The sequence below is a fragment of the Sphaerodactylus townsendi genome, linkage group LG07, assembly GCF_021028975.2.
Source record: "Sphaerodactylus townsendi isolate TG3544 linkage group LG07, MPM_Stown_v2.3, whole genome shotgun sequence".
NCBI classification, from domain to species: domain Eukaryota; kingdom Metazoa; phylum Chordata; class Lepidosauria; order Squamata; family Sphaerodactylidae; genus Sphaerodactylus; species Sphaerodactylus townsendi.
This window is the reverse complement of record NC_059431.1, coordinates 45,908,741-45,933,149: the sequence shown is the minus strand read 5'-3', so window position 1 is coordinate 45,933,149 and position 24,409 is coordinate 45,908,741. Positions and strand designations below refer to the sequence as shown.

At 40.7% G+C, this 24,409-nt stretch overlaps 1 long non-coding RNA gene across 9 annotated transcripts in view; it reads left to right on the top strand.

Annotated features, from left to right (window-relative positions):
• The window catches only part of LOC125436591, a 104,067-nt gene extending 83,991 nt beyond the window's left edge, over positions 1–20,076 (top strand). For 6 of the 9 annotated variants that reach the window (XR_007245077.1, XR_007245076.1, XR_007245079.1 and 3 more), the window contains 4 exons: positions 1,111–1,347; positions 6,408–6,507; positions 8,040–8,409; positions 12,199–20,076. This is a non-coding gene — a long non-coding RNA (uncharacterized LOC125436591). The remainder of the gene's footprint in view (positions 1–1,110; positions 1,348–6,407; positions 6,508–8,039; positions 8,410–12,198) is intronic. The other 3 variants (XR_007245084.1, XR_007245078.1, XR_007245085.1) reach the window with 3 other exon arrangements.
• Positions 20,077–24,409: the final 4,333 nt, after the last annotated feature.

Genomic DNA, 24,409 nt, shown 5'->3' with positions numbered 1-24,409 from the left:
CCCCCCAGCATTTTCAATGAATGCCCCCTGGTTCTACATTTAAATACCTAATATTTAAACGTAGAATAATAATAAAACCAGCTTTAAAAATATAATTTAAAGACATTATAACATTAAAAGTAAAGGAGGGCAAGCACTAGGACATTATTGACCCAGGAGGTGATGTTATCATGTTTACTAGGCAGATTTTGTTTATGGGGTAGTTTGCCATTGCCTTCCCCAGTCATCTACACTTTACCCCAAGCAAGCTGGGGTACTGATCTTGGAAAGATGGAAGGCTGAGTCAATTTTGAGCCAGCTACTAAAACTGACCTCTGTTGGGACTGAACTCATTGCGAGCTTTGACTGCAGTACTGCATACCAATATGTGCCACGATGTTCTCTTCATAACATATTAATTATTATTCTTATATTAATCATAAATATTAATTATTAATTATCTATTCTTATGTTAATCATAACATACTAATTATTATGAATTATCCAAAATTATTCTTGACACATATTGCATATGTCTACCCCCTTCATAGGAATTTTGATTTTTTATTGTAATAGACTGACTTACATAAAAAAATTCATTCAAAACATTTTCAGTAAAATGTTTCCTGTTTCCAAAAGGGGAAAAAACCCAGATTTCATAGGCGTTCCCTATATATATATTTGGTGTCAGCAAAACCCTGGTCGATTCCCCACTGAGGATTAGAGGCGTGCTCGTCACACAAAATATCCAGGTTTCCAGCAGAACTCCCCACTGCACCAGCGCCGAACACGCTTTCATCCCGTTTCTGATGCTCCACCCCCTCAGCACATGTTATTTTAGAACCTGCAAGAAAGTATGCCTTTTCAAAAAACGTGTGGGCAGTCTGGAGCAGTGGGGAAATTGGGTGTGTGTGTGAATCCGGATTCATTTTTCCCACCACTGGTAGTGACGTGGAGCCTCCCATCCAATGAGAACGCAGAGATCCACGTGAATACGAAGCAACATGGGGCCGGTTTTGACTGATTGACTGAGTAGAAGGCAATACAGGTGAATCCACGTGGATCCGACTATATGGAGGCATGCGGAAACAGGGTTTCGCTTTAATTGCCCGTTTCTTTCTCTCCGCGTAGAGTCATTCTGCGCATGCTTGCAGAGACATGGATCCGGAAGTTTGAAAAAAAAAATCCCACCCAACACAACACAACAGTAAATCAGGATAGCCCCTCAGCGGATCGCGTGCTCAATCTGCCTCAGTGGGGAATCCTTCGTTGCTGCTGCGTTTCTGGGAACAAGAATTGTTTGCGGGGCAGAAGCTGCAGTTGGGATGCTGAAACAGTGCTGAAAAGATCCTTGTTTTTCCCAAACCGGTTTGTATCTACGTTCATTTTTTCAGTGGGGAATTGACCCCTGTGTATTTATTCTTTTCAAAAGGGAATATAGTTTTTTTCTAGTATTTGTTTTTTTCTAGTATTGCCCCAAATTTCCAGTTTTTCCTCTAGGTTAAAAAAGTATCCTTCTGAATTTTCCAGTTTTGTCCTGGACCTTCACATTTCTAATAAATATTTCCTCAATTTACCGGAAGGCAAAATGTTATCGGGAGAAGGAGAAATCTTACATGTGAATTATGTCTTTGGTCCCAGTTTTATGTTGAATATCATGTTTAGCTATGACATTAGAATGCTAGCCTCTGTCATCTGTGATAGTGTGTGTCAGAGAGAGAGAGAAAAATGTATAAATGGAAATAAGATGAAGCTTTTGCTTCCTTTTCATGCTGATTTCTCTCCCCCCCTTTTCCCTTAAATAGTATAATAGTTGCATTTTAAATGCTAGAAGAATGCATTCAGAAAATAAAAATAAATAAATAAAAACAAAAACACAATCTGGCCACGCTTGGTATTAAATAATCCAAATTCAATGTTCTCCACTTTTGGATTGCACCAAATAAACCAAATTTGGCTATATTTCTGGTGGCACTGGGTGCTTGACAGGTATGTCATCCAACAAGAAAACTTATTCCATGTTTATGCTGCACAGTACCCTGACAGTTGTTTCTGCATACAGTTTTTGCTCCCATCACATTTCAGCCACATTAGGAAAGTCTCTCATCCTGTATAACCTAGGGCTCACTTTTCTGGAACCATTGTAGATATCAAGAATTAGTCTGATAGCAAATGTGAGCAAATTTCACTTAAATAGCAATAACGTGCTGATTCTTGTGGGACTCTACAACTTCTTTTCATTGCAAGAATTGCCTATTTCCCTCCACTCTCTTATTTCATTATATTTAACCAATTGTAATCCATAAGAGGATCCACCCTCTCTCCCCATGACTGCTATACTTATTCACAAATCTTTGATCTTTCCTTTTTGGATCTGAGCACATTGTAAGAAGGGGCTTAAATTTTCCCCATCCCAATTTCTGACCCTGAAACAGCCCTCGGGAGTTGCAGTTTGCCCTACTGAGAAACTTAACACTTAATGTAGGGCTCATGTTTACTTCAAGCAAGTTTCCACTGTGGGGCAAAGAGTGGTACCTTGGGACTGCTTCGGGTTGGGAATAGGTCTAGGGAACATTTATATGCCTAGAACTGAGTAGACCCAAGGAAAGTGTGATGTGTAGTTTGTTCCTTAAATCCTCCCTTCACTGTGGGGTATAAAACTGCATTCCAATTGGCTGAGAGGCAAAAAAAAGAGGGAGTAGAAATGTGTTTCTCATTGAAACAGTGTAAACATCTTTCGAATGCACAATGACATTAAAGAATCAAGTGTTTTAAAGAGATAAAATGAGTCAAGTCAAACAGATAAACAAAGGTGTATGATCATCCTGATTCTTATCTAAACATAATACCATCTACCAGTATATCTAAGCATAATACCATCTACCAGTATATTTGATTAGGATGCTGCATTTTAATGGGGTTGATTTTAACATATAGAGCCATATTTAATGATTATTTACTGATTTTATCTGTGCTCTATCTATTTGTTTTGTTCACTGCCCTGAGCCCTTTCGGGGAGGGCGGTTTATAAATACAATTAATAATAATAATAATAATAATAATAATAATAATAATCTATAATCACACTTGCTAATTGCACCCTTTACACTTGTTAACCAATGCAAATGGTTCTTTCTCTCATCCTGGACATTCTACAGGTATATTTATTCCACTTCCTTTACTACCATCAGTTCCTCTGAAGATGCCTGCCACAAATGCAGGTGAAACGACAGGAGAAAATGCTACTGGAACACGGCCATACAGCCCAGAAATCCCACAACACTCCAATACCATCTCTGTTATTATAGGACAAGCTGCATTTTGGATCATAAAAATATTATTAAACTTATATTTAAATTTATGCAGATTGTTTTAGAAGCCTGGGAAAAATAATTTTTCTGCTCAGTGCTACAGGCTGACTACTTGTGTAAAACAGCTATCTCAGAAAAGGAAAAAGGTGATTTCAGCCACTCCTAAGGACCAAATAATTTCACCAGTTTACAGAGCAATCCTAGTTAAACCCTTTAATATCTATTAATTGAGAAAGTACTGGTGACCCTTACAGAACTGTTAAATTTACTACACACACACACACACACACACACACACACACACACACACACACACACACACACACACACACACAATACTTTGAACACTGAAAAGACTAAATGCTGAACATAATTGTTTTATCTCCAGTAACTGATATTATGAAGCACATTGAACATATGTATTTCATTTAGCTACCTTATTTAATACCTACTGATAGATTTATCATCCATGATTTTTCTAATTTATTTCTTAAAGGTACGTAACATACCGTAGTAGCAAATTCTACAAGTTAATTGTGCAAAGGAAAGAAAAAAAATCTGTGTAATTTGACAGAGGTCTGATACAGACACCGACTCCCTATTCTCATGGCTTGGCTCTAGAACCCAGAGGACTTCCGTGTGGCATGGCATCCACTCCTTTGTTACTTCCCTCCTAGCCAGCTGCCTCTTTTCCTCAACAGCACACAGTCACTGCTGTGTTTTAGGCCGCCAGTTAAATGCCAGTGATTGATCTTACATCGGCCCCTTCTGCACACGCAAAATAATGCGTTTTCAAACCACTTTCACAACTGTTTGCAAGTGGATTTTGCCATTCCGCACAGCTTCAAAGAGCACTGAAAGCAGTTTGAAAGTGCATTATTCTGCATGTGCGGAATGAGCTGATGATCCTTTAAAAAGTTGATTAGACACATTTGTAAGTTTGGAATTGCCTAGTTTTACTTATGTTATACCCTGTTTTTGCAATCTTTGTGTGAGTTTAATTGGTTGAATCTGGCCAGCTTTTCTGCTGGTGAAAAGGGAAGGAAGGGTTTTCTTTTCTTTGGTTATGATGGGGATCATGGGACCAGCATGTATAAAAACCATGTGAAATGTGGGACTGAGTAAAAAAGCTGGCTAGATCCAACTCTGTGTTTTTCAAAAAAGCGTGCTCCGGGGTCTAAGCTAATGTCCCAGTCCTGATCTCTTTCTGTCCTTTCCGCTACTGATCAGATCCTCTGAAGATCAGATCCTCTGAAGATGCCAGCCACAGATGCAGGCGAAATGTCAGGAGAGAATGCTGCTAGAACACGGCCATACAGCCTGGAAACCCACTTTTTCCAACTATTTGTTATGGTTGGAATAATTTTGCAGGAGCCTTTGAAGCTCTGAAGATTTAGAAAAGTCCATAGGATGCTTTTGAAGAAGGCTAGAAATGTTCTGTTCCACTAGATTGGGTACAACAGCTTTTATGCTATACAGTTGTGCTTAACAGATACTGGGAGGAGAATATTTGCTGCTGATGTTAAGGCCAAGCATTCTGGCTCCCAAGAATGGGCTGCAACTTACACTTTATCACTAAGGCTGTGTATAGAAAGTAGCTTCCTTCAGGAAGCAATTTTATAGATCTGCTAATAGAGTTCTCTCACACTTCTGGTCATGATTAGGCTTAAATTACCCTCGAACAAGAAAGGAAACAAAAATTCAGCCCAGTTTTTCTTAGCTGGGAGAGCCATTCTCAAGAGTTCCCCTTCCTATGTACATGTGGCTCACCTACCTTTCTGATTCACTTTTAGAATTATTTAAAGTTTCAAGTCAATATTTTAAATACATGAAACAATATTTTCTCTAGGATGTATTATTTGTTTACAATTTATATCTTGCCCTTCTGTACTTACCAGGGTTATCATGGTACCTCACAGATTAAAAGGACATCTTAAAAAACACTAAAACTCAACAAAATCACATCATTCGAACAATTAAAACCAAGTTAAAATACAAATACAAAATGATAAAAATACATATACGTGAAAACAACAATTACAAGCAGGGTGATCACTGTGGGAATGCCAGAATAAACAAACAAACAAACAAAAAAGCTATATTCACTGGTGGAAGACAGCAACAGAAAGGGACAGGCAGGTTTTTCTGGGGAGAGTGCTTTTATCTATGCTATAATAATGCTTCAGAAAAAGACCAAATGACAATTAATCGTTATCCAAGTGGTATTATATTCCACTTGTTATTTGCTTCTGATTTTGACCTTTATGTACTATTATTCCAAATATGTGGTATATCGCAGGATGGACTGCTGTCCCAGGGTGCATTTGAACCTGTCCTTCCTCCTTCAATATCAATGCAAAAATATTTGTTTATGTATTGGAGCATATGGCTTGAATTAGGGCAGCGTATTCAGCATCTTCATGTGTGTGTGTGTGCGTGCAAAGTGCAGTTAACTCGCAGACCCATAGGTTTTCAAGTCAAGTTGTTTAGCAGAGCTGGTTCACCATTGCCACCTTTTACAAAGGCACTCGTAAGTTTCCAAGATCTGACACAACTGTGCTATATTGCACCGTTCCACAATCCCCTAAATCTTGACGTAAACCTGTTCAAATCAAATACTTGGGCTTAACTAGGTTGTGAATTGGAACAAGATACCTCAGTGCTACAGATGTGTAAAAATGTGATGGAGTAAAGTAGCAGATGCCAATCAGATGCATAGGAGTGTGACATTGTGACTATCCGTCCTTGTATTAATGATAATGTTCTATCTTAAAATACAGGATGTGTAATATTTATTACACTAATGCTTCTTATCAAGCTTGTTTGATATTATTGTATTTTCCTGTAAGATTAGCCAGACAGTGATTAGTAAAAGAACTCTTTTCAGGTCTTTCAAAAGAACATGATCATTTTTTTTTTTGGAAAAAAGCTTCAACATATTTTAAGGAACCTGATGCAAAAACATGAATGGAAGACATAATGTCATCTTGACTTTCTGACCTTCCTTTAGGTTTCTTCTTCTGGAAGTTTTAGCCATATTGATGTTATTTGTCTAGCAATTTCTCTTTTTTAATGACTGCTTTAATTAATTGTGTCATTATTAATCCCCTTGCAAAGAGTAGAGGAGAAAATCTATCAACTGAAAATGTGCTGGCATTCCAGCTGAAGACATCATTATTGTATCTCATGAAGGAAATAAACTATTTTCCTTTTTAAGGTGATTCATGTTGGATTCCTTTTATTTTGCATGAATAATTTTAACCTTAGTTTATTCACCTTAGTTTATTCACTCCCCATTTCCCTTTCCCAGAATTTGCTAATAAGAACCAAGACTTTGAATACTGTTCACTATGTTAATAGGATTTTAAGATTTAATTTAATAATGAAAATAACTCTCACAACCCTTTTATATTCTTCTGCTGATGTTGATGGAGTGTCACTTTGTCACGAAACCTCTATATTTGGGTTGAATCTTGCTCCATTAGGGTTGAACCTGGTGGTGAACCCAACTCCATTAGAATTAACTGGATCATTTACTTGATGGTAAAGACATATAGTTACTTCCAGCAATGGAAATCTGTTGATAATTTTTTTTGCTTGTGTGTTCCTTTTAACCAGAGCCACAAAAACGGGGACACACTCAGCATCTACCTGCAAGTGCATATATGTATGCATTGCAGATCATTAAATCTAATAAATTAAATTACTGTCAGATCTGAAAGTCCTCATCATGTTTTTGGAGGGAGGAGATGTGGGGATTTTGAGTACCGCAGTGGGCAAGCAACTCTGTGCTTCGCTAAAGTGTCTTTGGACCAGGACTAGTCTTTGGACTAGTGTTTTGTGCTCCTCACGTAACAGGAAAGCAATGGCAGGCGGTCTGAAGTAAGGTAACAGAAATTACTCATTCAGGGAACAAAAGCTGTTTTTGAAAGCTGTCAGATTGCTGACAGTTTTGATGAGCATTGACTTCTGTCTTGTAAAACATATTAATCGAACCTCCTCATAAAGCTGAGTTTGGGGGGGACTGTTGTTTCTTTCAAAAGAATACTTCACAATAAGTGATGAGGGTTGACTACCTGAATGCTTCCAGTGCAAACCAATTTACAATGTGCATTTATTCCCAGTGTGTGTGTGTGTATGTATACGTACACACAAATAGCTTTATAGGCTTTTAACATGTCTTAAGGAAGCCTGAAGTAGCAGATCTATAGAGATCAGTTTATTATGAAATTCTTTGTAGAAGTCCTCAGCACTGAGCACTGAACCTCGACAAACAGTTGAAAATATAGCCTGTCTGTGCAAACTTCAGTGTACTACAAGGAGTGCTGGCAGGCTGCCTGGTTTTTACTTAAAGGATTGTCATTCAGGGGAAAATAAATTTCTCTAACAAGACAAAAGTCAATGTTTTCATGTTTTACTGCAATCAGATTGATACGGATGATAATTTAAAGTCTCAACACTAATAATATCTGTGAATAATCAGTTTCCTCAATCCATCATAACTAGAAGATTTCTTTATTTTATTTTTGTCTGTATAAATATGACTAAGATATTTAACAGCCCAGATACTCCCTCCCACCTCCACTAATATTTTATGACATATATTGAGCAATTGAGAGCATGTGCATGTATTAGCAGTTCCATTTGGAAGCGACTTTTTACCAAATTACAACAAGCCTGTATGTAATCAGAACTGCAAACCTTTCTTACAACATTCCATTCTATTTTAATTTTATGTATATCTTCTAGTCTGTTCGCCTGTCAAGGAGACATGGAAATGTGCTGGCATTCCAACTGAAGACATCATTATGAGTGAGAAAATGCTCAAGGCCTTTTTAAAAAATGGGTACTGAAAGAGATGCTTCCCTTCTTTGACTCCAGGGGATGCTGGTAGCTACCCCAGCAGACTGATACCGGGGGTCAGAGGCTAGCATTACTGTGTGTATACTGTGCACCCTTAGGATTTTTCCGGGAGATGGGCAAGCAAGTAATCATGCCAAATCTTAATTAGGAGGCACTGCATGAAAAGAAGAACTTGACAACAAAAGAAAAGTAACCTGCAAGGAGCGGAGTCTGGGCAACACAACCCTTGGCAGCTGCGTTTTTAATAATCTGACAGGTTGAGTTCCCTAATCTTTGTTATTGATATTGACAGGAAGCTTCATAAGGTTTTAGAGATTTGTATCTATTAAGACACGCCACAGCGTTCCTACAACATGGGAACAAGTTTGTTGGAGATCACTGTTCTTCTTCCTCTGTGATAAAAATTGATATGAACTGTTTTAAACTGCTAGCAGATAATTACTCTGAACACTCAATAAGGAAAGCTATATCTTTAGAGTCTTCCTTTATCTAAAAAAAAAAATTCCACTTTTTCCCTCTTTTGTTTCTTTGATTACTTGGAGCCTTGTAATCAAACTAAGCTTAGTTTCAGGACCCTTGGGGCAGTATCTCTTAGTTCCCTGTCAAGCTGCGTTGCAAAACAATCAATCTTGCTCTTGCACTCTCTTGGTGGAAGTGCCACGATACCGAGAGTGCAATGCTTTGCTCTTGCCATGAAGCCTCAATGACAAAAGTTTTTACAAGAAGCTGACTGTATTTAGGGTTATGAATATGCAATGACTCTCATTAGTATTGAAGCACAGGAGCAGGGGCTGACATCCCCCCGCCACTTTGAGCTGCTGCAGAATTGTCTAATGAATTGTCTTGCTCTTTCACTTGCACAGGCTTTTTTTCTGTTGTGGCTCCCCGTTCCAAGGGGAGTTGCCCAGTTTGAGAATACTATTGACTGCAGAAATTAATTGCCAAGAACTGCTCTTGATTTTGTTAAACAATCTTGAGACAGTGTTTAAATTGTCAAAACAGAAAACCATTCAACTTTATAGAAGATAAAACCTACAGGAGGGAGGGGACCTATGTGTCAATGTCATTTGGACACACACTTTGTTCATTTATCTACATATACAATGCAGGATTTTTCATTTATGTGCTGATATACATACATGTTCACCCATATATGTTCACACACTCTCCCTCACCCAAATCCTGTACGATCAATGCAGGAAAATCAAGTCATAGATATCTGACATTGTCTTGGTCTGGCATTTTCCTCCTCAATAGAACAAAGAGGGATGACAGAAGGATCTCAAAATGAAAGCTATTCATACAGCACAAAGCTATTTGGTGAACCCTTTAGGACTCTTTCTCACACTTTCTCCTCTTTTTCCAACTGGGCCTCTGCCAAACATTTTGTGGTTCACACATACACAATCTTACATGAATGCAAGGCTGATAATAACGTTTGCAGCAACAGATTAAGATATCTGCCTTGATGTGGAGTATATGAGAAGCAGCAAAACACGCTCAGCTATATGGCTTAGGTGGATAAATTATATGTTTCTTTTCTTGTTATACTTACTTTCCTCAATTTTTTAAATAAAGGTACTTGGACACTTGTCACAGGTTGTGGAAATAGGAATGGATTTAAATTAATAAGCTCTTCTAAGGAGTCTAAGAAGCAGGTTGAAACATGTGCAAATAGAATTAAACATATGGTCTTTGCAGCAAAAGGGATAGCCTCACATGCTCTTTAATTTATTTTATTTGTAATGAAAACAGTCACTGTGCGGGGAGTAGGAACTATTTCTTTTTTATCCTTTTTTCAGTAGAACAAGAACTTTGGGTATTCCTTGATCCACCTCCTTTAGTACCCAGATTCATATTTCTATCTTAAGTGGGATCTCATATGTGCAGTTTTTGAAAAAATAAATACAGTTCTGACAAAAGTGGAGCAAGTCTCATACATCAAACACTTGTTACCTCTCTTGGCCTTAGTGACTGCACATGACTACGAACAAGTCAGTGATAAAATCTGAAGAAAGATGAAACCAATCTGAGCCTTTTTAAAGACCATCAATCATTCTGTGCAACCATGATATTATTAGTTCAAGTAAGCCTTGTTCTCCCATTTAATAGACATCATACCCCTCCCATCCTATTCCTACCCCAAGACCAATGCTACCCTGGGGAATTTTATGGACAATGTCTTAGTAGGGAACCAATCAGATGTAATCATATAACAAGCTACTGAATTATTCAAAAACCTCCCTAAATTTTACATTTCAGCTGTTCTTTGCTATTAGCTCTTACTTCTGAAAATGTGTAATTTTTAAAAAATTACAAGGTTATATTAAGAAGACAATGGCACATGGGGATTTTTCATAGTATATGAATTTTCCACATATCATTGGTTTCCACATGATGTTTACTACACATGAATTACTACACAAGAATATTTGGTTCCTGTGTTGTTTTTTAACTACACTGCAACTAAGTCCTAACCACCATCAGCTGTAAAACAGCAGGCACAAGTACAGCAAAAATGAAATGATGATTTTGAAACATTAAATGATCAAATCTCCAAAGCAAATAATAACTGGCATGTCTTATGGATGGTGTTATGAACCCTGGAATTGTACTGTATGAAAATATTTCAGTTTTAATTGCAAATCTAGGCAGAGATGATTTGGGGTCTGTAATTAGAACATAAATTCCTGACTTTTTGACTGCTGTGAAAATACACAGTATTTATGGAACGATTATCTAAATATAGTTCAGTGTTTCCTGCTCTCAGTGAATACTGTAACATCTGATTTAATAAAGGAAAAATGGTTAATTCATGGATTTCTAATATACAGCATCAACATTCAGACCTGTTCAGTGCAACTGCTGCAACTTCACTCAGGGTAGTTTTAAACTGACTTCCTTTGTAGTATTTTTTTCGCCAGCCTGAGTGACAGAAATTTTCTTCTGTGAAAGATGGACATTCCTGCTTCAAAAAACAAAACAAAACACAAAATACAAACAAACCTGATGAGACATCTTTTCCTCCATTAGGTCAGGGACTCTGACCCATCAGTGTCGGCTTCTTTATCACAGCTTGATTGAATTTGCTGTGTTCTTACCGGTTTCAGAGCTTGAGGCTTTATTCAGGACATCATTTGGGGTTGATGCACTTGTTTCATTCTTCACTAATCTATTGTTTTTCCTCTGTGAACGCTTAAACATTAAAATAAGTGCATGTATGGGCCTGCTGTCTCTCCTTCCCTCCCCCCCTCCGCCGAGAGAGAGAGAGAGAGAGAGAGAGAGAGAGAGAGAGAGAGAGATTCACTCTTTTCTGGCATATGCCCAATAGGTATAATCTGCTGTTGTGGGCAGTGGGTTGGCAATTGAACTTTATATAAGTACAATTACCAACCCACTGCCCACAGCAACAGATTATAGCTATTGAGTAGGTGATTCAAGTTTTAATTTACAAAAGCATGAAACATTATTAACTTTTCCTACTGTGAAATAAAAGGTATACAACAGTATTGCTAGTTTCAAATCATTTGAAAGACCCCAGACGTATCCAAGGATAGGTACAATTGCCATATCAGATAACTCATTTTAGTGGAAAGTCCAGTTTTGCTGAGGATTCTTTTGTAGTATAGTATTAAGCCAGACATGATTGCTCTCAATTTCTTAGCAAATTGGACAGGATGACCCTGGTCTGTAAGAATATTGCAAATAGAAAATTAGCATACCATGAATAAAAGGAAAGGCTTTGCCCCTGACATGCCCCTTTACTGCATGCAAGCTATCAAAAAACAGAGACATATTCACACATGCAATCTTTCTCCTCTCCATACCTGCAGCTTGCTGTGCTGCAGTCCATAAAAAATATTTTCCTTTTGATTCCATTGATTGAATAGCTACTGTCTTTCAAAGGCTTTTGTTAACAGGGCCACATCTGACATTATTTATATATTTTCATGTATGATCTGCCTTTATCACTGGGATTGTTATGTTGGGGCAAGCTCATGTGTGCCTCTATGTGTACAAAAGTTTCTTCCTTCTCTCAATGCAGATCACTGATTTCCATGAAATGCTGTTTCCAAGGGGACAGGAGACCCCAAAGAAGTCATGAAGGGAATCTGCAGTGGAAAGAGAAAACAGATGAAAATTTCCAGTTTACTGTGGATCCAAACCATGACAGGGAACTGCAGCAGAACCCAACTTTTAGCTACATGGCTATGTGATACACATGGCAGAAACAAATATTTGCTGCTTGCTGACATCACAGTTTTATGAGCCCAGAAAAGTGGACTGCAAGGACCTGCTAAAAAGGGATCCTGAGAAGCATCTCTCCAAGCAACTACGGTAGTTAATTTTAGGTTTCCTGCAGGAAAGTGGTACTTTCTGCACAGTCTTTTAAAGACGTCTTGGGGACATCTTAAAAAAAGCATCTGCTGATTTTTTGTCCAGACAGCATGGACAAATAAAGCGCTAAAGGAGCCAGTGGTGATTTTTTCTCCCCCTCGCCATTTCTGCTGCTTGAATCTTCTGTGCCACAAACCATTTGCTGAAGGTTTCCCAGAAAGGTTTCCTCTGCCTGCTCTCTTTTCTGAGTGTAAAGCACATGAATAAAGTTATTTTTTCCTGGTGATCTCAGGAACATGTCGGTTTTCCTTTTTTTTTTGTTTCCAAAGAGGTACCGTTGAAGCTACGCAGACTCAAAATGTGTGCATGTTGGTGATTTTTATATTGAGTTTGCATAGATTCAAAGATATCTTACTGGAAAAAAAGGAAAAATGACACGTTCCTGAGATCACCAGGAAAAAAATAACTTTATTCATGTATTTTACACACAGGAAACCTCTGTGGGAAATCTTCAGCAAATGGCGGGCAGCAGGGAGAATCCCTGACGTGGTAGCAAATGTCTGTTCCGAGCTGCACAGAAAATGAAAGTAGAAGCTTTAAACTTGGGTGGGAAAAATAAAACAGGTTGCTCTCTGCACATCATTTAAGCCGTCTTGGGGAAAAAAGATCATGTTTTCCAAAAATGACAAATTGAGATGAAATAACACAGAGGTTCTTCCCAAGATGCTTCTTTTAATGTCTTCAGGGGACATTTTATTTGTGCAGTGCAGAAAGGGCAATTGTCCACCCTTGCACGGTTTCATGTAAACAGCTCTCATTCCAGGCTAGGCTAGCTTGCATCAAAGTTTGTTGTGAATATTGCTCCAGATGAATGAATCTGCAGGGGACTGAGGAGCTTGATGCCAACTTAATAGGCCAAAGGTAGGCAAGTTGTTCTTGGCTTTAGTTGCAAGACTGCAAGGGTTTGTAACTCAGATCACTGGGAACAGGTGGTTACAGCCCTGCAAATGACATCCTTTCTGTTTGTCCTCCTGATGTGAACTGATAGAGCAATTCAGAATTCATGCAAGGGCACACCTCCAAGCCCCGTAGTCAATTCTGAACATAGATGAGAATTGTGATATCAATGTCATGGTGCACTTGCTTTGAAAAAGTCGTTATGAAGAATAATAGAGAGATTTTGAGGGAAGCCACTGAAAGCTGTAATTTAAGGTTCCAGAAGCCTCAGTATTGCGATTGCCATTAAAATTTACAGTGACAGAAGCCCAATTACATATGGTTATTTTCTTTTCTTAAATCAAACCATATTTCTGCTGTACATGAAAGATTCATTTCCTCCTACCAATCACTGTCATGGGAACCTATCTTTGTAGCTTCTGGTGTCAGAAGAGATGGGTTAGCCTTATTCCTGTGACAATGAAAGGATCAATGGGGGTAGCAAAGCTGGGAGCCTCTTTGGAGCTAGCTGAGGAGACTGATTTGCATGATAATCAGCAGTGGATCCGCTCAGTGCAAGCCTCTCCACTTAGCAAAGTGCAGCTCAACTTTAATAGCAGCAGTGAAACAGAAACTAAGTGGAAGCTTTAGCACTAACTCCAGGAAAGCTGGCAGGTAAAGCGAAAAAAAATCGAGCGAAACAGCTTCAGCGGCAGCTCTTATGACCATCGAGGAATCAAAGGGGCTCAAGTGCAGGGTGACAGTGCTGTCAACTCCTGCATATTTGTTTATTCAATTAAATTGTGTTCATTGAAGGCAACTGGACAACCCAGCAATCAGATGAAAAATCACTATTTCTACCTTTATCTTCATTACATTCCTTTCTGACCACTCAGTCCAATGTTATTCTTTTTGAAAGCAGGATTGTAAATCTAAGAACTGAGCCATTTGTGGATTATATATTTTATTTCTTACCACTGCACTTCACACTTTCTCTGAGGAGCTCAAGGCAATATACACATTATGTGCCCCATTCCCTACCATCACGCCAGCTTTAAAAGAAGGGTAGGTGAAGAGACAGTGAGGAGGATCCTATCCAGTGTTGGGATTCAGCAGGTTCGCACCACTTCGGCAGAACCGGTTGTTAAAATGGTGCTTGTAAACAACCAGTTGTTAAATTATTTGAATCCCACCACTGATCCTATCTCATCATATCACTTTACCAAGCAAAATTCTGAAGCTTTCCCCCAGCCAATGGAGCCTTCCTCCAACTAAAGGGGTCCTTCCTCAAACAAAAGAGCCGCTTTATTAGGAAGAAGGCTCCTCAGACTGGGGTAGACTGGCTGTAGGTTTCCTGGTGAACTTCACAGCTGAGCAGGGATTCAAAGTTAGGGCTTTTAAAAATACCATACTAATGCTCTTTCTCTGCCCTTTCAATTTTCCTAAGTGGGTGAATCTAATAAAACAGTGCATGGCAGAGTTCATGTACCTACTATGCGGAGTTTACAAATTCTGTGCAAATCTACAGTATGCCTACAAATCATAGGTGAGCAGGAGTATTTAGTGAGGTCAAACGTCTGAGGAGCAAAAGCAATTCCAAATGCCATTTGAACATAAGAACATAAGAACAAGCCAGCTGGATCAGACCAGAGTCAATCTAGTCCATGAAGACTTACATAAAATCGGTGGTGTTTGTTAAAAAGTTATTATAGAAGGGTTGTATCTTCCAGATAGTACTAAAGCCAAACAAAAACGGAAAGGAATTGTTAAAGAAACATTTACAAATTTCTTTTCAACTTATGGTTGGATACGAACAATCTCAAAAAGCAGTGAGTAGTTAAGCCAGTGCTTAACTAACCATTTTCTTTGTCTTTCATTGTACTAGTCTAATCAGTGGACAGTAAACAGTAAAGACTACTGAAATGTTCTGAGCAATAACTATAACCTATCTTTCCCATAATGAGAGGTTTATGGGGTTTGTCAGAACTCATCAACTGAGCAGACTAGACTGAATTATTTCAACCTGAGAGGGGCTAAATAAATGTCCAATGGTTGCTTGCCAATAGGAGAAGTTGAAGACTTGAGAAAATGCTCATTCAGGTTGTTTCCCTGCAGCAGGAAGTAAAACAAGAATGCTGGTAGAGGTCATGCTAAGCTTCTTCCAGCACTGAAGGTTTCATATGAATGTCAGCAGATTTTTTTTTTTAAAAGATGGAACTACTCTTGATATTTTTGTGACGAAATAGCAAGCTTTCCTGACTGCAGACCTGGAAAGTTTCAATGCTATCAGTACTTGCTCCTCAGAACAGCAAGAGGATTCATCTTATCTTGGTCTCCGCTGATCCTCATAACTGGTGAGTGTGGACTGTGCAATCCACATGAAAACGCAGCCTCGGAGTTAGCCAGGGCTGCCATTGTGGCTGTTTCTGGGGCCAGTGAGCTGCGAGCACATGCCCGGCTCTGTCTAGTGACAGGGACCCATTATGTGACATGGGAGGGGGCGGACGAGCCTATTTAAGGTGTCGTCCGCCATGCTCCAGCCTCTTTCGAGGCTTTGGCAGCGAGCAGGATGCTGCTCGCTGCTCCAGAGCTGGACCATGTGCTTGTGATCAGCCGTTGGGCCTGAGCTGCAGTTTTGTGAAAGAGCTGAGACCGGCTGACAGAGCTTGAAAGTTAAGGTGCTCCAGAGTGAGCTGGGGCACCACAGAACCCATTGCCTGGGGGGTCTTTTCGGAAGGTGGGAACACCTCCCCCCAGGATTGTTAAGGGCCAGGGTGGATGGAGCTGCTGCTCAGGCAGGCTGCAAGGACATTGCGCATTTGCCCTTCACCCGCCACCCTTATTGAATATCCTTGTTGGACATTCTGCCTAGCAACAGTGCTGCAGCAGACTTGGTAAAGACAGGCAGCCAGGCTGTGCATGATAGGCTTGGCTGGGAGGCATTAGCTGGCGTTCACAGGGGTGGGGCTTCCCCCCAATAGCTTTCTGATCAACCCCCCCCATTTTGCTCACCCCTCAAAAGAAAACATTGTTATTTAAGTAGCTTATAGTATATTGGTCACTTATAATAGGTAGCCCATAGTTAGTAGTTAGTTCATAGTTACTGGTTAAGTTATAGTTGATAGTTTAGAGTTAGTAGAGTTAATTAGTTGATGGCTATCAATAATAATTGGGGATTGCTTCAGTATGACACCCAAAAAAACAAACCTGGAACTGCTCCGAGTGGAGGGTCAGGCCAGCCAGGGCTGGGCCAGGATCAGGTCCAGTTGTCATAGCTCAGCTGGGGGGGGGGCATTCTCAGACCCACCGATCCACAGTGGGTCCAGTAAGTCAGTCCTCTCACACCCAACCAGCAGGTTCAACTTCCCAAGCAGGTCAACTGCTTCCCAGCTGCTTCCGAGCCACCCGCCACTGGTGGTCAGTCCTCTCATGGTACCCCCTATGACGCCATGCCTGGCGCCACCTGTGGCAGATGGATGGCTAGGGCATTATACACCTGTGCCGGCTAGTGTGCAATTGTTTATGGGGCTGGCTGCAGGTAACACGAGTCAGACAGGGGAAAGCCCATTTTTGTATTTTGGCCAGTTCAATAACCCGGACTTAGTGTTGGGGCCAACTGCAGTTGGATCAGTGCAGCAGGGTCCGCCATATGGGGTGTCGTCCAATGGAAATTTCATGCAAGGGCTTTCCAATACCCTCATGCACTTGTCCCAGTGCATTGGTGGCAGAACTACCCCAGGATCATTTTCCCCGCTGTCTGTTCTCCCCCCACTAGGGTGGTGAGCCCTCAGGTGACTGAGCTGCCAACTTCAGCAGAGACGCCCACGACATTGGACACTCAGGTGATATGCCCAGAGGTCGAGGTAGGAGAGGATGGAGGTCCTCTCAGCGCTCCAGATCATTCAGCCCCTCTTCCTCCATTGAGTCCTCAGATGAGGAATCAGCACAGGTCATAGGTGAATTTTGGGCAACTGGAGAACAGGTTCCCCCTCTTCCCCAGTGGCTAGCTAGGATGCGTAATCCCAGTGATGGAACTCAAGGGACGCCACCCACCGGCATCGGCTCCAAGTTGGCGGCTTTATGGGATGCTGGGGATTCTCCTGAGTTTCCAAAAAACCTTCATGGGTATTATATGGAAATTTTTCAACTTCTTCGGCCTGAGGTTGAGCAAGAGGTGTCTGGGTCTCGTGTCACCAAGAGAAAATAGGGGAAAGCGTGTGCAGAGCACACTTTTGATAATTGGTTAAAAAGATACACTGAATATTTGGCACTGATAGAGGCTGCTTACCCTCTCAGGGCTTGGCATTTGACAACCCACTTGTCGCACGTACTCAGAGCCCGATCAATAGCGGGGGAGGCTGCCACCCTAGAATACGATGAGGCATTTCAAAAGAGTGCATCTCATTGGGTGGGCCAGCGCTGGGACTTGATTCATAACCAGACCTGGGTGGTCACTGTCCACCCTCTGGCAAAGGCTCAAGGGGAGGAGAGCCGCAAGGGGATGGGCACCTTGTGGGATTCTACCTGGCTGGTGTGCTGGGATTTTAATCAGAAGGGCTGCTGGCATGTTAAATGCACGTACGACCATATCTGTTCTGATTGCCATGGCTCTCATGCACGGGCACCCTGCACCAAGGCCAGCTGGAACCCTGGCTCGGGCAGCCCGAGATGAGACAACAGCAGCCAGGGAGGAGTACCCGCTATGCAGAAGGCGTGAAATTCCTGCAATCCTTCCTGCAGAGTCTGCAAGGAGGTTTTAGGGGAAAAGGTATTTGTCTTTCCCTGGAATGTCACTAGTGATCCTGGCTGTATCAGTGCTAAAAAGGAGAGCTGGAAGTTGTATTGAAATCACCTGCAAAAACCAAATGGTGGTAATGCCCTGTAAGATGTCAAACTCTGTATAAATCCTAGCACCTTCTAACTGCTGCTGCTAAAATGATCAGCAATTGTAATACAAACTACGTTTATGTTACTGCAGAAAGGTTATAGAATAACTGAGTGACATAAACACAGATTGTCCAAATCACCAAGAAATATTTATTATATTTGTAGAATGATAAAATATCTGACAGAAGCAAAACATGTAAAGGAATGGCCTATTGGGGTATGTTTTATTTTGTGATGAGAAAATGAAGTCACAAAAAATTGTCTACACCTTTCAGTGATATTCTTCCAGTGCTGAAATGTTAACCATGTCACTTCAAATACATAATACTTTGAGGGCATATATGCAAAACATATTTAAATTCCTCAGTAGATTACAATGGTGAGAATGATGTTGTCACTGCCCTATTACATTATTAGATTACCAACTAGGGTTTGGAACATTTCTGTGGGCTGATTTTCAGCTTCAATAAACTTTACATGAATTGTTCAGTGGCTCTTTTTAGAGGCAGGGAAAATGGTCGGTGTGGCAGTATAAACCAAAACATTTCACAGCTGGAGATGACATACAACATTCTGATGTGCAAAGAGAAGTGCAACAATTCACAGCCTTGAATATTTGGACAGGAAATGTTGATGTCATTATTGATCTTATCTCTATCAAAATGCTTTACAAGGATTATCTTCAGAATATCTGGGAATCAATTAGGTTGAAGACTGCTTCACAAATCATAATAAAGAGTGAAAACTATGTGGTGTGTATTATTGATTGGACACAGAAATTTTGCTCATGTTGTTTTGTTCTTCCATATGTTTTGTTCATCTTCTTTATTATAGGTGTTACAGCTGTTTGGATTCTTCTATTTTGTATTCATTTTCATTGGTTTTCATTTTAATTTCTGATCATAACCTTTTTGTTTTCCTTTCAGCTGGGACAAACTTCTCTTGCTTATTGTGTTTGCAGACTCCACTAGGCTTGAAGTAATTTTGAGACCGGCCCACATCCGGGTCCAGGTTAGCATAGTGGACATTTATTATACATAATCTTTACTATTGTTAACAGGATCTGTTTTAGATACCTTGATGTACTTTGGAAAGTTGATTAATGTTGATATACACAACATTCACACCAGAGAACTTTATGGAAGAACTTTGTTAAACCTTATTTGAAAATAGACAACCATTGCTGTGAGCCTTTTTCAGTGTAATTTTCACTGTTTACACTGTGTACACTGATCCCCACATAATTATTATAGTGACGACCCTGACCATGCCATATTTTCTTGGCAACAAAGTTTGCCAAGTTGACATCATGAATAGCAGTGAAACAGAGAGCTACCAGCTCTTCCCCAGGCCTGGCAGGACATTAAAAGCATTGCCTTCGTGAGAACCAGGAAGACTCCAAGGGCCTGTCAGTGATCCTCCAAAGAGGGGCTCATAAAAGGAGACCCTCCAGTTCCTCCAACAAGGCTCAGAGGATGGATGCCACAGTTGATGGATACCTCCACGACGACATCTCCTCTCATGTTGACCTTGCAGGCCCAATCCTGCCTTTCCTGCTGGCCTGTCCCACCCCAACCACCCTACTCTAAAACGCACTAAGAAGTCAGCACTAGAGCGACACAAGCCATCAGATTGAACAGCTCCAGGTTCATCTTGGGCACTCTCTTTTTCTGTTTGAGCCTGCTCCAGAATCCAGGACCCAAAGGTCTTTACTACAAAAGGGGCAGCCTATGCTCTGCCAATAAAATATCTGTCTATTGTTTTCCCATTTCTCAATGGTCTCTGTTCATCAGCGTGATCCTCAGTGCTTACCCTTGCAGTTCCTGAAAAGCAGCAAGAAAGGTTGTGGAAGCTTTCTCAGTCATGGTGAAAACAGGCAGAGTTTTACACATCCTTCACTTGGAGTACCTAGAACTTTGATTGGGAGTGGGTGAGGTGATGGTGGTTGCCTAAGCTGGCTTGAAGTCGGATAAGCCTTCTCAGGGGCTGGATCTGGCCATGGCCATGGACATTTATTCACCCTGCTCAAGATAAAATTGAATGAATAGCATAGCTTTTATTGGCATAACAAAAAAACCCACAACTAGCATAAATAATATTAAAACAGGAGATAAAACTCAGGTAAATATAAATAAATTACAAACTCTGAATTATTTCCATGATGAAATTTGCTACCTCTTCACAAAAAGCAGAATTAGAATTATTCAGCAGGAAAAATAATCTGAACAAATCTGTTAACTCGGGTTGAAAATGAGGAGATAAATTAACATACTTGGTTCTAATTTTGGCAAATCTAGTGCAGTGTAATAACTGGTGAACCAATGTTTCAACTTGATTGGAATTACAGCTGCATAGCCCCTTAGATTTTTCGAGATTGTTAAACTTGCCGTTTAACAAGGCAGATGGCATGACGTTAAATCTAGCAGTTGAGAGAGCTCTCCTTGAGCAGGGATTGGTTAAAGAATATAAGTAATGGGCCATCCGTCCCTGCTCAAATGATAGAGCTGATAGAGCTGATAGAGATAGGTTAGCAAATTCCTGGTCTAAAAGCTGACGTTTTAATACTTTATATGCTTTTGAATTGCAGAGAGGGTAAAGTAATTCAAGAGTTAATCAAATAGATACAATTTTCTTTTCTATCATAGAAAACCAGGGATTAACCTGTGTGTCTGATTGTTTTATGGAAACAAGGGAATGATCGGATTGTAGGTAATGAACACGCAGTCAGAATCTAAGGCCGTTTCCGCATGGCCACGATTGGGGTTGGGTCGGCGTATACAACGCCGACCCAACCCCCTGGGACCATTCGCACGAACGGTCCCAGAAACAGCCGGGAAGACAGCGCTGCGAAGCGCCGTCGCCCGGCCGACTTGCCGTTTCTGTGGCTGTCTAGCATGTCACCGAGGCCTGAGGACATGCTCCCCCTGACCTGCGCAAGTGCTCCAGCGTCGCAGGGCAGGGGGGCGTGTCCCCAGGCCTCGGCAACGCGCTGGACGGCCACAGACACAGTAGGTGGAGGGGGAAAGGGGGGGAAGGGCGCCTTAAAGCCGCTGCCGTTCGCACGGCAGCGGCTTGAATCCACTGTTTTCCGAAAACCTCGCTGGGGAAGCGAGGTCGGAAAACGGAGGCTTTGCGCCGCTCGGGCGGAGCGAGGGTGGCACGGCTGTGAAGCAGCTGCGCCCCCTGTGCGAACGGCTCCCTGGGGACGGCGTTTTTGCAGTCCCCAGGGTGCCATATATGGCCCGTGTGGAAAGGGCCTACGCCAGGCTCTAAGTTCCATGGAATTTTGACCTAGTTCCTAGATGCATAAGGGACACAGTTCGGTAATCCCATAATTTTGTGAAAAAATTTAGAATGAAGAGAGTTCAGTGAATGGTCAACAGCTTGTATCCATATTGGAACCCCATATTTTTAGGAATCAATCTTTGCATTAAAGATTTTTAATGCAGCAGGTATAAAGGAATGACCTTTACTGTAAAAAAACCCCCAAAAGGATTCTGGAGATCCTTTTTTGAGGACAAAGTAAGTACTGCCTTTATGTGGGGGATCCATGAAAGGTTGTAGGAGAAGAGAAAGCCAAGATATTTAAAACAATTAATCTGTTCAATTGGAATGTTGTTTAATTTCCAGTAAAACTTCTTCAGGGATCTGGAAAAACCCATAATCTTGATTTTTTTTGTAGTTGATAGTTAGTCAATTGGAATCACAGTTCTCTGCAAAACACTTCTTGAATCATCTCAATTTGACTCTGGATTGATAGAGCAAGACGGAATCGTCAGCATAGAGCAGAACTGGAACATGGTGTGAGGACAATTTGGGAGCATGTTTATCTGGACCTGCAAGGGCTGTGGGGAGATCACTCAGGTAGAAGGTAAAAAGGGTAGGGGTCAGCACACAGCCTTGCTTGAGGCAAGGTGAAATTGACAAAGCTGATCCAATCACCTCTGCTTCTTTTTATTTGTGCTCGAATGTTAACTGGGAGTGCTAGGTGAAATTGACAAAGCTGATCCAATCACCCTTGCTTTTTTAATATCTGTGCCTGAACCTTAACATTGCAAGCTCTAGATGAAATTGACAACACTGATCTAATCACGCTGCTTCTTATTTCTTCCTGAACATTACATATCTAGTTCGATATGACAAAGAGATTTTTTTTCCAAAAATGAACAATGAGGGGGAGGAGAAAATGACTGAAGGGGGGGTCTGGCAGCTACATCAGGGTGTGGATGACGATCAGGTGTTTGGTGGGGCAGATAAACACATTTGAACACATGTTGGCTTTGAAATGGATAGAAAAACAAGTCGTGGTAAAAAGTGCTTGAAAAAAACAGGAAAAATAAAGAGGAAACCTTTTTGGAACCAAATGGAAGAAAAAAATGTGCAGAATTCAAAGGAAAAAAACTGTAGCATTTGGTGGTAAGATTTGTTTTAAACAACTTGTGCAGAAAAAGCCACTATCTGGTTTGTGTTGTGCTGATGCAGAAAGCTGGTGAAAAATAAGCTTTAACCTCTACCTTTATGCCCCAATCCCTGAAGCCTTGCCTTCTAGTTCACCCTTGCTTTGGCTGCTCCTAGCAGGGATTGCCTGTTGTTTATATTGGACGAAGGGGCCAAGTTTCTGCCTGTAACTCCCCAGTCTCTGCAATACAACATTTTGCCTCTCTTTAGCAGCCACCACAGCCCCAGATAATATTTATAGGCAGAAATTCCTCCTTAAGTCACTGAGATAGTATTAAGAGTGGCAGAAAGTATAAATGCTGTGCACAGATACACCAGCTGGCACAGTCTTCTTTGGTGGGACATCAACGACAACAAACACTTCTTACTAGACAAAAGCCCTGTCAGGTAGATATGTGGTGACTTCCTCTCTCTCCATCATGCCTTGTAAAACTGAAACAAAGCACCAGAATATTTGAAGAGAATTCATGGCCATACTTCCATTTTTGGGAATGTCATTAATCTTCCTGTCCAGATCAATTGTAGCAACTATATCCATCAACAAGATCTATCTGGGTTATATTTTTAATTTGTCTAAATACATACTCCGAACAGACAACAGTGTTTGAGCATGAATATATTTCACCATCAGTACCTGCCAGGAAGCCTCAGCCAGTTGCAGCTTCCAAATTCCCACTTGTATGTGTATGTACCAGAACAGACTTATATGGCAACTTAATATGCAATAGCCTGTACTGCTTGCACACTAATTTGCAATATCTGAGCAACAGTGCCTTAGTGAGCATGACCCAGTAAACTTCATGGCTGAGCATAGTTTGGAATATATATCTACCACATACTATATATTTACTATATACATTGCATGGAAAGCATCTGGAGTGGTCAGGATTTTCACTCCCTTTTCTTTTGGAATGTATTTTCATGGCTACTGAAGGCAAGGGAAACAGGGTTCCAAAATTATTTAGATTCTCAGACAGAGGGACTGGTATGTTCCTGCTGCTTTTGTTGCAGACAAGCGTGATGACTGACAACAGATGTGACACAGATAGAATGCCTTGCACTGTCTTTTCCACCACTTCTCCATCTCATTCAAAATACAGATTTCACAGTTTCCCCAGGAGGCATATGCCCTGCACTGGGAATTTGCCCATCTCCTGAGATGGAACATACCAAAATTCTGTTTGGGATGAGATGAGGATAGAAAGGAATCGCAACCACCGCATGTGTACTAACCCCCGCCCCATTCTCAATATCAAATGTGAAGCCATTTGAACTGTAATTCTTGTAGGTAAACATGTATGCTTAGTTTATTTTTAGGGTTCAGCTTTATTAAATGTACTGGATTGAAAGTTGTCAGTTGAATAAATTATTTGAATCAATTCATTGTCTGGCTTTTAAGTGATTATTGCAAAAGTTTTTGAGCGTCCTGAAGGCAGGTAAATTATAATTTCAACCTTCCTCCAGCTTTTGGAGAAAGCCAGAGGGGAACAATCATCTTTACATTTCCATCATCAGTTTGGACATAAGGAGAAGGGAATTAGCATATCTGTATAACTTAGACATCCTGCATTCTGAGATATTCACTTATTGCATCCCTACTGATTATCTGGGGGTGACCAATTTTAAACTGTCATTAA